Source organism: Eulemur rufifrons, chromosome 28 (assembly GCF_041146395.1).
Source record: "Eulemur rufifrons isolate Redbay chromosome 28, OSU_ERuf_1, whole genome shotgun sequence".
NCBI classification, from domain to species: domain Eukaryota; kingdom Metazoa; phylum Chordata; class Mammalia; order Primates; family Lemuridae; genus Eulemur; species Eulemur rufifrons.
The window spans coordinates 24,581,651-24,594,625 of NC_091010.1; the positions used below are offsets into that span (position 1 = coordinate 24,581,651).

The 12,975-nt window shown below is 36.0% G+C and overlaps 2 protein-coding genes across 2 annotated transcripts in view; one reads left to right on the forward strand and one right to left on the reverse strand.

Annotated features, from left to right (window-relative positions):
- Positions 1–12,975, forward strand: part of CTNNA3 (catenin alpha 3) — a 1,434,719-nt gene that overhangs the window by 537,145 nt on the left and 884,599 nt on the right. The window lies entirely within an intron of this gene.
- The window catches only part of LRRTM3 (leucine rich repeat transmembrane neuronal 3), a 161,356-nt gene that overhangs the window by 128,508 nt on the left and 19,873 nt on the right, over positions 1–12,975 (reverse strand). The window lies entirely within an intron of this gene.

Here is a 12,975-nt window from a genome sequence, read left to right on the forward strand (position 1 = left end):
CCTAAGCATCAATACAGGCAGTCGGATGGATGCTCTGGAAGTATTCCCTGAGAATGCTCCCATTATCATTGACAATGTGGGAACATGAAACCCGATAAAGAGGAAGAGGTTCTGAAGAGAATGAAAGAGTGTCAGAAACATGGATCCACTGCATTAGGACACCAAGCCAACTTCTGCTGTAAGCCTTTGCCTTGAGTCTGTGGGTGTAATAGCAGCAGATTGAACAGGGTAATTATGACTTTTTCTGTATCTACCGTGTGGATGCCATTGCTCAGCAGAACCTGTGCAATAGTGCTGTGTGTAATTCAGAGGGAAGGGTCTGTTGAAAGGCTGTGGAGAGGAGATGATTCATTTGCACTCTCTCTCTACCTCCAAACAGAAGCATAAATTACTGGAATGAGTTAAATGATATCTGGCCTATAAAGGGAACTTTCAAGAACCTCCTATTTCTTCACTTATGTATCTTGAGAGTGCATTTTAAACCTCAAACCTTAGCTCTCCTCATCTTTATTCCCATCTCCTTTCTTTGAGCAACCATGTTTGAAGGATCTCAAAAAGTAAGAGTGTGAGAATGACAATTAGGGTAGTTTGCCCCAGGGGTAGTAGGATAGAGAGAGTTTCTTTGTCAAATTTGGCTCCGGTGCTGGAATTTTAACATGTGTTGTTGGCTCTGGGGATTATGTTCTGGTTCCAGCTGAGTGAAAGCTTGCTTTGCTTTTGTTTTCTGAAAGTATTTAATAAAATGGCAGGATTCACTTACTTGCTTATTGAATTCTTTTGCCTTGGAAACATGCAAATTCTGAACCCAGCTGCACATTTGTGACAAAGAGATAGCTAATAATCTGAGCTATATGCTATTTTTTAAAAAAAGCTTTTTTATTTTTCTACAAGGGCAGAAGCATAGTATTCAAAATTAAGCCTTTTAAAGACTAGGTTTAAATCTGCTTTCTATTAATAGCTTTCAGAAGTTTTTCTAAATAACCTTCAAGCATAGACAGTTTTTCCTACAAGAAAGCAAGTAGAGAAAAAAAGACCTATGGTTTGTTAAACAGTAAAAGCTAACTTACTAAATCTTCCTATATCAAATAAATCAGTGAGGCCAATTAGAACATTTATTTTCTTCCTATTTTTTTCATTCAATATTCGCAAATGATAATAGAGATGAAGTAAAACTTCTGAGTTTATCTGGCTCAGATTCTGGATGTTCTAGAAGATAGTACTAAAGGCCAACAAGAATAAATGATCAAAATCACATAGTTGTTCAATAACTGCTATTGGCCCCTCTTGTCCTCCACTCCCTTCCTCTCCACCCTGCTTCAGGCCACAGAGGCTCACTTTTATGGATTGCTTCAGAGGGCCCTCTCACTGCTTCTGGTTGGGTTTGGCCATAGGTAGGGTTCACATGCATAAATGCAGATAGCATAAGAGAGAGGGCAGGATTATCATCTGTCTAGCTCCCTCCATGCCTAGGTTAGTAGTGGCTACATTGCTGGTGATCTTCTCCTGTAGGCACACCTTTCAGTAGTTCTAGCAACTTTTCTCCCCTGTCCTTCTGTCTTATGGTAGTAGTAGCATCCTGCTTTTGCTGTCCCCATCCTTGCTAGCTCCCCTTAACTCTGCCCATACTTTTATAAAGGTTTGCTGCATTAACCTTCTTGAGTCACCCCTTTAGAGTCCATCATCTATTAACATTTCCTGCCAGAGTCCAGACTGGCACAGCAGATTCTGGTAAGCACCAGTTCTGGGACTGGGACCCAGATCTCCTTACTCCATTCTAATATTCTTTCCACTATGCCCAAGTGAAAAACCTCCTTCTTTCAGGATCAAACCAACATCTATAAAACTTCTGAATGTATTTCTTTAATTCTTTTTTTAATTTCAAAATATTATGGGGATACAAATGTTTTTGGTTACATGGGTTGGGTTGCTTTTGTAATGCTTAAATCAGGGTTATAAGTGTGCCCACCACCCAGATAGTGTTCATTGTACCCATTAGGTAGGTTTTCACCCATCATTTCCTTCCCCTTCCCCCTGCTCTATTTCCATTGAGTTTTTCTTCCCTCTGTGCACATGTGTGCTCGTTGGTTACTGCAAATTTAATAGCGAGGACATGTGGTGTTTGTTTTTCTATTCTTTAGATAATTCACTTAGGATAATGGTCCCCAGTTTCATCCAGATTGTGGCAAAAGGCATTAATTCATCCTTTTTATGGCTGGGTGGTCTTCCCTGGTATACATATACCACATTTTGTTAATTCACTCATGAATTGGTGGGCACTTGGGTTGATTCCACATCTTTGCAATTGTGAATTGTGCTGCAATAAACTTTTGAGTGCACAGTCTTTTTCATAAAATGACTTCTTTTCCTTTGAGTAAATACTCACTCTTCTAAGGTGTTTTTACTTGTGTGTCATTTCTACCCTCAAAGAAATATATTCCATTGATTTAATAAATGAGCAAATAGTAAATTTAAGATAAAATGTTAATGAAAGGTTACATCTCAGTTCTTTTTGTCTACTTGGTGCAGCCAGATTTTAGAGGGAAAGGAGAGGTATTGATCATTGATAAAGTTGGGTTCCTCTTGACCAAGAAAGGAAACATTAAAGTCTCAACATAAGCTGATGGGTGAGATCTTATTTGTTCTCTGTTGCTCACCAGGATATAGTGTCAAGAAATATATGTCAAGATAGTGATGGATACATATCAGGAATTTAATTTCCACAGAACTAGGTAGCATTATACCTTTTTTCCACTTTTCCCTTTTTAATGATCCTCTACATCCTTGGTTTTATGACCACTACTTTTATTTCCCCAGAGCAAAGCATTTAGGGACTCTGGTGCTGCTCATCTACTACATTATTTCCTCAAAAAGCTTTTAAACTTTCTTCATCCTTTAGGAGAATGGGGCCCTCTATCTGGTCTCCTGAGGGTTAGGATTACACAATGCATTGGTTACTATAGAGCCTGTCACTGTGTCAGTTTCCAGGCTCCTCTTAGAGTGATTTTTCATGGCTGAGTTCAGTTGAAGGCAGTTGAGCAATGACTTCGGAAAAATACAGATGCATCTATTTTAAACACAGCTAGAGTACTGAGATTTGCTCTGCATGGAAGCAGAGTAACAGGTAAAAATAATAAGAATAATTAATTTCACTCTGAAATGACAGTATTATGCCTGTTGACTGTTGACTTTTTGCAGAGAAAATGTCACTGGAGGGAAACTGATAATTCTTACCAGCTGCCTGCAAAGCTTGCCTCCTCCTTCTAAGGAGTAGAAATAATGTAATTGTTGTTTATTGCCTGGATTGGTAATAACTTGCAAAGATTCTTAGCCAAACTCTGTCAGCCAGTTAAATCTGGATATTAGTTGGTTTTGTAGGGCCCGTACAGTTAACAAAATAGATGGTAATGCCTACTAATTCTTTAAGACTTAATTTAGCTCTCATCTCCATTGGGGAAGAATCCCCTCTACTCCTAAAACTCTATCAGTGGTTCTGAAATCTTTGTAAGCTTGAAAATCATCTTATAGGCTTGTCTTATTAAAAGACATCCTAGATTTGCACAAGACAGACACTGGCCTATACATTGCCTTAGTGTAAATAAGAAAAAGGAGAACTGTTTGGGCAGATGTAGCCCCCACAAGAGGGAAGTAAGAAGCCTAACAAGCAAGAAGGTTCTTTTTCCTCAGGCTGTTAGGTATATCTGTAAAATGCATAAAAAGCAAAACCAAATGCCATCATTTCGAGTCTTTATATTTTTGGCAGCTTCTGTGGAATTTCCTGAGAGGATCTCAGAGTTAGAGCTGAGGACCCCTTTTCTTCAGGGTACTGCCCAATGACCAGAATTATCAAACTGCCTGAGCAAATTGCAAAATTACATGTTGTAGCTGTTCTAGACAGAGATCCTCCAGTCATATCTTATTGATGAAGGTGACACACAACTGGTTCCAAGAATTTGAAATCTCTCATCATCTGTGGAGGCAGAAATTATAGGGGAACAAGTCATGTTCACACTAGCAGCTAAGAAACTCTTGTAACCAACCTAGGCTGCCTCAGTCTTGCTCTTATAGACTGTAATTCCTGTAGGTCATTCTGTTGTCCATCCATCTATCCATTCATCCATCCATTCATCCATTGACATTTATTAAATGTTTACTCTGTGCCAAGTGTTATAAGAGGCAATGAGGAATCCTAGAATAAATGTGGGCTTTGGAGCCAAACAAACATGTTCCTAAATCCTCAACTTCCTAGATACGTGCCCTTATGCATGATGATTAACTTTACTGAGCTGGCATCTTCATCTGGAATGTTTTTTATCTCCTATATTATAAGATGCTTGTGAGAATAAGATATTATACATCTGTATAGTGCCTATGGGGCTTGACATATAGTGAAGAATCAATAATTGATAGGTATTATTCAGAGGCATGATACAATAATACCACAAAATAATCATAATCATTTTTTTTTTGCGATTCTCTATTGATGATCCACGTATATAACAACTATTTTCTTGTCTTCTATAGTATATGACTCAGAATAAAATGGATCTTTTCAGGGAAACAACACTCAGAGTAAGATTACAAAAGACCAAAGGCATCTAGGCAAAGTTTCTTACTTTTCAGAGGTTAACAGAAGTCTTCCTATTTATTTTTACTATGTATTATATGATGAGAAATTTGGAAAGATTTTGGTAAAACTGTATCTGTTAATGTAATTTTTTCCAAAGTACATTTACATCTATTATCTTGATACTTTTCCTAATCAAGATAGAAACTTATTACTTCCATTGTATATATGAGAAAACTACACAAAATTACACTATAAGCTGATGGCAGTGCTCAAGCCAGAAACCATAGCTCCTGATTTCTAGTCTAGTAGCTTCTCTACTCTTTGCCAAAGGCCTTTAATAATTAGCCCTTTGTGGGAAGTCCTTGAACAGTTCAAAAATTAAAAAAAAAACAAAACCCAAATGTAGCAGTTGATTCTGCTAGGGGAGGGTATACTCAGGCTGTGATAGTTTCTCAACAAATCACTTAACATCTTTAGGCCTGCTAGGAAATAGTAAATTGCTTTGGAATATGCAGTAGAACCTTTGTGAAGGAACACTTCTTTCCCCATTCAACAGGTATAAGGAAACAAATTCAGAGAGGTTAACTAGGCCAAAATAACACAAGTATTAAGTGCTGATAAATTCACACATTAAGATGTTAATCCAAAAACATCTAAAAATAATTTCCAATATGGCTTTATACCTCTTTTCCTTCTGTTGACAATTTGACATAATTTTAACTGAAGCCAAGTTCCCATATTTATATTCACCATTTGACCATGGCCAGTGCATGCAGTTTGTCCCAAGAGGTCAGCATTGACATTGTAATCTATGTGAAGGATGCCTGGTATGACTGTGGAGGATACAACCTGCTCTCCTGTATTTGGTAGCCTTGACTTCACCTGGACATTGTCACATTATTTGAGCTATTCTTATGGGTTTTTCCTCCTCTGCAGTCACTGAGGGGCCCTGCAAATGGAGCTCATGAAGCAGCAACCTTGATTTTAAAATCAGTTTAGCTAGACATATGGAAAATTTAGAATAAAATTCAAATATGTTGTTTATAGCAAGATTCACATTTGTCTATCTGTCAAATAATAAATGGTTATACTCAATGTGTAAAATCAGGTACTGAAATATATTAAGAAAAATCCATATTTTTCAAGTTTAATGCTAGAACTTTATTTTAAATTAAAATTTTATATTTGGAAGAGGCTTGAATTATTGAATAATAGAGGCCTAAATTTTATTTTTGTCCAGCATTTTAAATTAGGAGTAATGATATATATATGTCCAGAAAGGAAATAAAAACTAATACTTTGTGAACACTTACTATGCACTAGTTTTGTTCTAATTGTTTTATATCTCAAAACTTCTGTGTTATTGTTAACAACCTTCTGAGGTGGTATTTATTGTTATGCTGATTTTATAGCAGAGGAAATGAAAACTTAGAGTGGTTACGTTATTTGTCCAAAGTCACCCAGCTCTTCTGGTTGAGATTTGAACCAACAAATCTGTCTCTAGACCCTGTGTTTTTAACAACAATATTAAATGAAGGTTACAATAACCTTTGGCTAAGTTTTAACTTATATGGTCTAATATTATCGTAAGAGGACAATGTCCACATGTCATAAATTATGTCAGAAATATAGTCTAGATGATACCTATTTTAAGTTTCAAAGATGAAATTATTATGTACGAAACAGATGAAGTTTTCTAAGCAATACTTATTTATTTATTTTTATTAGTTAATGTATCTTTGAAGTTTGTATCTATCTTTTTTAAAAAATCTGTGAGTCATAACTAACCATGGTGCGTCAATAAGACTGTTTTAAGAAAAGAGTCATTCTGGAAGAACATGATGGTATGACTTATTCTTTCTTGGGAAAGTACAGAAAAAAAATGTAATGTAATCATCAGCATTTGATCAAAATATGGAAAATCTTAAAATAAACCTCCTTGATTCATGTATTCATTTTCAACTCTTTCATTTCAGAGGACTGGCAGAGAGCATTTAGTAGGGAAGGTTTTTGTTTTTAAAAGCTTGAATTGGTGGGAGCACATTCAAAGACAATTTGTGCTTTCCCTCTTCTTAAACATTATTTCTCTGCGGTATTGGAAATGATGTTCTGGATTGATTTATGTGTTGCACGCAGAAAAGTCAGAAAGATCTTGAGAGAGCTAAGTTATCAGCCCATCAGGGAAACATAAGTGGGTCAAGTTTATACTTAAGATAACTGAGGTCAGACCTGAATAGAAACTGCTGTTAGGTTTTGCTGATTGGTTTCTCTGTACACTTTGAGATGTTTCTCAGTGGGCTCTGTTTTGTCCAGTGGATGGTAAGGAACTTAGTGGGAATCATATTGGTGGCTACAAGCTTTTGAAAACTACTTAGAGGTCTTCTGTAGAACTATTTCAAAGGATATCCTGCATTCTGAACGGCTATATCACTCCTTTGCTGGCTATTGACTCTAAGTGAGCTAACCAGGAAAGAACCTGTTTTTGTATCATGTTTCTCTGAAAGTGGCTGAAATTGTATAATCAATTATAAGCAGGGCTAATTTTCAATGTTTAACAATAAGTAGGACATAAGCATTGACCAAACAGAAGAGTCCCTGTCTGTAAACAGGGCTATACTCATAATGATTGCCAGTCCGATTATAAATGAAAATGGATTTGCAGAGAGATCCTGAATTCATCTGACCATGGCAATATCAACTTAGAATTAATTGATTTGTCTTTTATTATGGAGTATTATTGTATAAGCAGTACATCCTCACTTTGTGTGCGCATGCACAAACACACACACACACACACACACACACACACAGAGTTACTTTTTTCCATTACATGATATCCTCCTGTCATCAAATGGAAAACAAAAGAGCATACCCTGAATTGTCTCCAAGGCCCCTTGCAGTTTAAAAAAGATTTACTTTCTGGCTGCCACAGATGTGTTCCTTATGTCTTTTCTCTCTGAAGACTTGATTGTACCTCCTCATGAGTTGTTGAAAGATAGTGGCTCTTAGCTTGAGTCTAAAAGTTATATCTGTCCCTTTTCAAACCCTCAGAATTCTTGTATGCATCTGAGAAGCTTTGTCCCCTGCATAGTTTCAATTACAATGAGTATTCTTTTCATTTGGGATTTTAGCTAAGACTTCTGCCACTGTGTGTCTGTGTGACAGCTGCTGTGTACCCCTCCAGTGGTGGCTGAAGTGATTTCTGCACCTGTTTTGTGCTTAAAAATATTGGGGCGAGAAAATGGACCCAGCATGCTGGAAAATATTGACTTGTTTCCCATATTATGCTTAGCTGCTGAAAGTCACGGATCCGGAATGAGAGCCAAGCCAGCCAATTTGTCAAGGGCACTAGCTGCTTCCCTGAAGTGTGTTCTGTTTGTCAAAATGGCTCTAGGACAAAGTCTTCTATCCATTAAAGATCAAGGTTCACTGTCATTTTAGGGCTGGGCTTGGAGATGGACTCTCTGGAAAACGTAAACAACCTCACCAGGCTAACTGAGATGAGCCTGTCTCTATATCCATCTCCTACCACCATTTTCTGCCCTCTAGATCCCTTCTTAGTGTAGTAGTAAAAGTATCCCATACTTAGATAAATATTTTGAACACTGACCATTTCAAATGATCCAGCTTTATTTTTAGGAAAAAAAATCACATTTAAGGATTAGTAAAAGGAACAAAAGGCAATAGAGTGGTAAAGAACTTGAGTTCAGGAGCAAGAAAGACATAAGTCCAAATTCCATTTCCAGCCCTTACTAGCTCTATGATCTTGAGTGTGTTACTTAAAGTTTCTATGGCTCAGTTTCCTTATCTGGGATATGAGTAAACAACGCCTATCTCATAGAACTGTCATAAGAATTAAATTTGTTAAGGAAACCATTTATCATAGTGCCTCAAACATAGTAAGTCATTCAAAAGAGATAGTTTAAAAAAATGTTATGGAAAAAGCTGACAATGAACTTGTGGTATATACTATGTAGCAGGGCAAAATGACTTGTTTTGTATTTAAATAAGCATGAGATCTCTTCAGAGGGAAGCTAACATTCAGAAGGAGTTATTACCTAGTGACTGCAAGAGAGGTGCTGAATTGGACAGATTAGAACTCAAATCTGGCTCTGTGTGATTGCACCTCAATTTCTTTCCCTATAAAATGGGCTAAGAGTCAATTCACTACACTTTGCAAAAGCTCTAAAAGCTCTCTCTATGCCCATCATCCAGAGCCCTTCACAGTGTGGGCTCTATATGAACTCATGCTTTTTTTTGTAAGGATTAAGTCATTGCAGCTGAATAAATGTTTTGCTTGTAGCTATTAAGTTGCTTATAATTCAAGAATGATCTTATAATTCATAGGACAATGTTTGTATATTTCTAAAGTTTCTTTTACTGTATAGGAACATTCACATAACTAGAAAATGGTAAACATTTGTTCAAAGTATATGAAATATATAAGGTATAATGTTTTGTGGTATAAACTGGATTCCAAACCTCTCATGAATATTTTGGCAAGGTTAGGGGAATAAGATCTCTTGTTTAACATACTAGAGTTTCAGTAAGAATCTCACAAGTGTGCCATTCATTTATTCACACATTAATTCATTAAACGGACATTGAATAAACATATATCTCAAACCCTTCCTTAAGCATGTTTAGGATATCAAAAAATGTGTAAGATATTTCCTCCCTTAAAATTTCCCTGAAAATAAGATAATATATGGATGTAAGTATTATAAATATAATGCAAGTTAGAAAATGATAATGGCTGTAGAAGTAAAATAATAATAATAAAGATATACAATTGGAGTTGAGGAGGAAAGAAAAATACTTTCAGCTGTAATAATCAGAAAATAGGTTATGAAAGAGTTGAATCTTGTCATAAAATTTAAGATGGATTTGGCAACAAGAAATGTTTCAGGCAGAAGAAACAACATGAGAAAGTTAGAACTAGACTCTGAGGGAGATATCAAAGAATGGTACATTGTGGTTTTTTTGGAACATATTGGTATTAAGGATATTTGCACAGGAGAAACTGAAAGACTCAGTTGAGCCCAGATTGCGATAAGTCATGGGGAGATGTTAGAACTTTCTGAGCTGTGAAATGACAGGTTCACTATGTAATGTCTGGCTCTTGGTCCCTTGATTCTGAACCACTCAGAAATCTAGTGAAATTATTTTCTATTTCATAGTTTCATATCCATTCCTCTTAGCACACATTGTTAGGATCACAAAGTATTTGAGGGAGATGTCCTTTTATGTGTGCACTGGGCACACAAGTCCTGTGAAGCTGGGGGCTGCTGGGGTCAAGCGAGTCTGCTAGTGTTGCCAAGCATAAGCAAATAGAGTTATTTTCATATGCTAGGAGCATTTGAAATATATACTGTGGGACTCCAATCATGTTAAATTCTATAGTCACTGCTGAATGGACGTTTTCAACCAAATAGGTCCTAATTTTTATATTGGCCTTAGTGGTTTTTAAAGGGAATGTTTACCATGATACTTCCACAAGTGATAGTTTCTCAATAAATTTATTCTTGATTTGGCAAAATATATTTGAGTAAATATAAATTACATAAATCTGACTGCATTCTGTTATATTGCCCGTGGCTCCACTGAACATCTTAGGAATTTTATCAATGCAGATTATAAATTTTTGATAATCTTTGATAGTAAATTTGTCACATTTGTTTGCAAGACTACATGATTTTCCCTGAGTCTCATATCAAATAGCTTTAACAGCACAGCAAAACAAGTCATGACTTTAATTTATCTGAATTGGAATTACTCCTTTGATGTAAAATTAATATGGAGATTAATTAAGAAATCCACATTTGACACCTTCTCCTCTCCGTTTCACAGAAAAGGACATTTCACTGGAATATGTATTGGACTATTTTGTGGTATGATTTATTGATTAACACTGCGTTTCTGGGAATTGTTTTACTTCATTTTAATAGTAGGATCCTAGAAATGAAGGGAGCCAATAACATTGTTATCATTAACTATTTTCATTTTGCCAGTTTTGGATGATTGCTTATGTGAGTTGCCAGTCAAGGATGGAACGCCCTCATGTGATTGTCATATTTATACTGTAGAAATGTATTACAATATATTATAATGTATATTAGAAAGAAAATGAGCTATGCTGTATCTTATGATTAAGCTTCATAAATCAATGACTCTTAGATAAATAATGCATTAATCAAATCTTCCCAAGTAGAACTTTAATTGAGAGCCTTGAGAATAAGAATGGCCCAGTAGTCACAAAGTATCACATAACACATGTAGTAACAGGTCTGCTCTTAAAAACACAATTCCATGTTGTCTCACAAATACACTTATCTTTTATCCTGTCCTTGATCTAGTTTTTTCCCTAGATATTCTCCCATTCTGTCCACTTTGCTTGATGGAAAATACCTTTGGTCAATGCATTCAGCAAAGCTTTGTTAAAAACCTTCTTTGTGTAAGGCACCACACTATATAGTGCCTAAAATATCAGCTTTTTCAATCTCTCTGATCATAGCCCACCAAGGGGACATTTTGAGAACCACTGGAAGAGCTTTCTGCCTAAAATGTACAGTCGTGCACCACATAATGATATTTCAGTAAATGACAGGCCACATATACAATGGTGGTCTCATAAAATTTTAATATATTTTTACTATACCTTTTCTGTGTTTAAATATGTACTTACCAAATACTTACCACTGTGTAACAAATGCCTACAATCTTCAGTAGAGTAGCATGCAAGGTTTGTAGCCTAGGTGCAATAGGTTATAATACATAGCTTAGGTGTGTAGTAAGCTACACCCTCTAAGTTTGTATAAGTATACGTTATGATGCTTGCACAATGACCAAATTACCTAATGATGCATTTTTCAGAATGCATCCCCATTGTTAATCAACACATGACTGTATACTCCTCCATTGGCCAGCCTGGCCTAATGCCAGTGAATAATTTTTTTTTCTTTAAGAAATAGTAATTTTCTTGAATTAATCTGTATCCTTCCTAAATTCATCAGGATTTGAGAAAAAGGAAAAGCAAAAATATTTGGAGAGAGAATAAAAGAAAAAGTAGATGAAACCAAGGGTGAGGGAAGTAGACCAAAAATATAAAGTCCTGAACACTTATTACAAGTGTTTGTCTCTGGTGATTTTGATATTTTTAGCAAGAGAGAATGAGAGAGAGTATGAGAGGGAGGAGAGAAAAGGAGCACAGGATCACTTGAATAACAACATATTATAAAATACGTTTATTTAGAAGCGGAACTATTCTCCCTTTTCCTGTGGGCTCACATAAAGAAAATACTTTGTGATATAGTGAAATAATAATTTCAATAACGTTCTAATAGTAAAAACAGTATTAAATGCCATGGATCTATTTCTTAGATTCTTTCAATGTAGTGGGACCTCATAAAAAATCAATAAATACAGCCCTACAAGAGACCCCACTATAGAGTAAACAGAGAATAATTGGTCCTCTGTGTTAAAACACTGTCCTGGGGCCATAGCTTGGAGGACTAAAGATTTAGGAATTAACACCCTTGTGTGAAGTAGTTTACCCAATTGTTTTTTATAGAGAGAATAGAATGGCCAGAGGCTGGGAAGTGTGTGTGGGTGGGAGGAGGGATAAAGAGAGGGTGGTTAGTGGGTACAAACTCTCTGTTATATAAAACAAATAAGCTCCAATATTCAATTGCAGAGCAGGGTGACTATAGTTAGCAACAATGAATTGTATATTTCAAAGTAGCTAGAACAGAGGATTTGAAATGTTACCAATATACATAACTGATAAATACTCAAGGTAGTGGATACTCCAAATACTCTAACTTGATCATTACACATTCTATGCATATGTAATACTCACATGTACCCCATATATATATAAAATGCTTTGTATCCATAAATTATATATATGTATATATATGTGTATATGCGTGTGTGTGTGTGTGTGTGTGTGTGTGTATGGGGGGAGCATGCGCACGCTGGCTTTCTAGTTGAAAGCCAGAGATAGAGAGCGCCACAGGTTGGATGGGGGATTTGGGGCTGAAAACAAGAGCAACTGAAAGACATGATTACCTCAGTGTTTTCCTTGAAGCTAGCTCTGTACATGGACAGATTTTAAAAATACAGCATAGTCTAAGATTGCATTATATTTACTGGTGCAAAACAAACAAAAAAAACACTGGAGGAAATTTTTCATTACCGATTCCCTAGTCACCCATGCTATGGCATACATGAGATAAGGAGTTCATCAAGAACTTCCTGGTACATAGATCCATTCTTTGAATAAGAATGGGATTAATTCTGTGTGTATGTGGGCAGGGAAAGTGGAGAGGGGCAGAGATTAGAAATGTGTAAATCAAGAATACAGATGAATCTCATAAAATAAATATAATGTCAAGTAAGAAAAAATG